This window comes from Phocoena phocoena, chromosome 15 (assembly GCF_963924675.1).
Source record: "Phocoena phocoena chromosome 15, mPhoPho1.1, whole genome shotgun sequence".
Classification (NCBI taxonomy): Eukaryota; Metazoa; Chordata; class Mammalia; order Artiodactyla; family Phocoenidae; genus Phocoena; species Phocoena phocoena.
The window spans coordinates 86,370,353-86,373,461 of record NC_089233.1 but is presented as its reverse complement, the minus strand read 5'-3'; positions in this window follow the sequence as shown (position 1 = coordinate 86,373,461).

Genomic DNA, 3,109 nt, shown 5'->3' with positions numbered 1-3,109 from the left:
CCCACACACCATAACAAAGAGTAGACCCCGCTCGCCACAGTTAGAGAAAGGCCTGTGCACAGCAACAAAGACCCAATGCAGCCAAAAATAAATAAATTCATTAAAAAAAAAAAGAGAGAGACACCATCAGGACTTCCCTGGCGGTCTAGTGGTTAAGACTCTGCACTTCCAATGCAGGGGGTACAGGTTTGGGGAACTAAGGTCCCACGTGCCTCATGGCATGGCCCCCTAAAATTTTTTTAAATAAAATTTTCTTAAAAAGACACCATCAACAGAGTAAAAAGGCAACCCAAAGATGGGAGAAAATACTTGCAAATCATACATCTGATAAGGGATTAATATTAAGAATATAGAGAGAACTCCTAAAACTAATCAACAACAACAACCGAATTCAAAAATGGGCAAAGGGTCCCTGGTGGCGCAGTGGTTGAGAGTCCGCCTGCCGATGCTGCCGATGCAGGGGACGCGGGTTCGTGCCCCGGTCTGGGAAGATCCCACATGCCGCAGAGTGGCTGGGCCCGTGAGCCATGGTCACTGAGCCTGGGCGTCCGGAGCCTGTGCTCCGCAACAGGAGAGGCCGCGGCAGTGAGAGGCTGGCATACCGCAAAAAAAAAAAATGGGCAAAGGACTCCGAAAGACATTTCAGCAGAGAAGATATACAAATGGCCAATAGGAACATTTAAACATGTGCAGCATCCACTAATCATCAGGGAAATGCCAGTCAAAACTACAACGAGGTACCACTCACACCCACTATAAAAAATAATATATTATTAAAAGTATTATAAAAATAAGTGTTGACAAGGATATAGAGAAACTGGAACCTTTGTGCATTGTTGGTAGGAATGTAAAATAGTACAGCTGCTCAAAAACTGAAGAACTACCATGTGATCCAGCAATTCCACTTCTGGGTCATTTGCCCAAAAGAATGGAAAGCAGTGTCTTGAAGAGATATTTGCACACCCATATTCACAGCAGCATTTCTCACAAGAGCCAAGAGGTGGAAGTAACCCAAGTGTCTATGGGTGGATGAACACATAAGCAAAATGTGGGCTGTGCACAGAGTGGAACATTATTCATCCTTAAGGAAAGAGATTGTGACACGGGTGCAGACGGACCTCGAAGCTGTTCTGCGGGTTAAAATAAGCCAGTCACAGAAAGACAAATACTGTGTAATTCCACTTATACGAGGTACCTAGGGGAGTCAAATTTAGATGGAGAGTAGAACGGTGGGAGCCAGGGGCTGGAAGATGGGAATGGGGTATTCGTGTCTAATGGGTATAGAGTTCCATTTTACAAGATGAGAAAGTTCTGGAGATGGATGGTGGTGACAGCTGGACAACATCATGTATGTGTTTAATACTGCTGAACTGCATACTTAAAAATGATCAAGGTGGGGCTGCCCCGGTGGCGCAGTGGTTGAGAGTCCGCCTGCCGATGCAGGGGACGAGGGTTCGTGCCCCGGTCCGGGAGGATCTCACGTGCCGCGGAGTGGCTGGGCCCGTGAGCCATGGCCGCTGGGCCTGCGCGTCCGGAGCCTGTGCTCCGCAACGGGAGAGGCCACAGCAGTGAGAGGCCCACGTACTGCAAAAAAAAAACCCAAACATTTAAGACTATAGGTCACGCACGCACGCACACACATGGGCACACACACAAGACATCACAGTCTCATCTTCCCCGAGGTGGGATCCCAAGGCCAAGATGTTCAAAAGGAAGCCCTGTGACCCCACCCTCAGGCCCGTGAAATCTGGATAAGCCCACCCCACCTTTAAGAAACCCTGCTGTCTGAAGTCTCAGGTCCCACAGACAGAGGAGCCAGTGGTCCCTGAAGGGAGCCTACGTGGGCCTTCCATCAGCAGGGCCTCCTGGCATCTGAAGTGGCCGAGGGCAGCTACTCAGGCTGGAGGCCACCAGAGGTCAGAAACCTGGGGAGAGGTGTCGCCACATCCCACTTGTACTCTCCCCAGCAGCCACTATGGGGCGCCCAAGAGCTGCACCTGACCCTGCAGGCAGCCCTGCGAGGGGCCCAAGGGCAGAGGCTCACCTGTCCACTCTCTGCCCACTTTCCTGCCGGCTGAAGGGGGCTGGCCACCTCCCTCAGGCCCCTGGCCCCTCGCCCCTTGCCCGAGGGGTGACTTGTTTACTGAGCTTCCTGTGGGGTCTCCAGGTTGGAAAAGGGCCAGAGGCTGGGTGGGATGAAGGGATTGGGGATGGGAGGACCTGGCACTTGAAGACACTGTCCTGAGCCCTTTTTGCAGCTCCCAGGGCAGCTCCCAGGGGCTCAGAGAAGCGGCTCTTCAGCAGGATGGTCCCCATCAGGATCCCCGAGCACTTCCAGGTCTACAGAGCATACACCTGTTACTGCCCGCTGCACCCCCAAGTGCTCTAGATCGCCCTGGCTTCCAGTTCCCATCAGTATGGCAGGCTGACTTTGCACCCTCCCTCTGCCTCGTAGCTGTATGACAGGTAGCTTAGCTGTCTCCTCCTCCTCCTGGCTTTAAAGTAGGGACAGCGGTAAGAGCACCACCCTGGTGGGTTAACACATAGGCGGTGCTCAGAGTGGATGTGGCATTCAGGAGGCCCTCAGCATCGTCACGATCAATATCACTGCCACCTTCTTCATCACCGCTATCACCATCATTATTATGCTGTGACCCCAGGTCCCACCGCTATAGATTTGAACGCTGGGCTGACGACTCCAGAAGCTGCACTGTCACCACCCCAGTGTCACACGGGTCCTCACTCAGGCCGCCCAGCTGGGTGACAGCGGCTAGTGGTGTTGGATGGTGTCCGTTTGCAGCATCCGCTGCCCATTCCCCGGCACCATCCTGGGGGCCCACCTCACAGACAGGTAAGCGAGGCTCTCAGCCTTCCTGGGGCGCCTCCCTCCTCCTCCCAGAGTGGCTGCTTCTGGGCCGGGTGGGGCCAGGTCAGCCTGAAATGTATTGTGTGTAGAAGGGAGCCAGCCCCAAAACCAGGAAACCCTCCTTCCGGGCCTGGGCGCGGGCCAGAGTGAGCTGTAGCTCAGGGCCAAGGGGACAGGCTTCTCCCTGTGCAGACCCGGCCAGGAGCTGTGATCACTGGCCCTTCCTGCCTGCCCTCTTCTCTC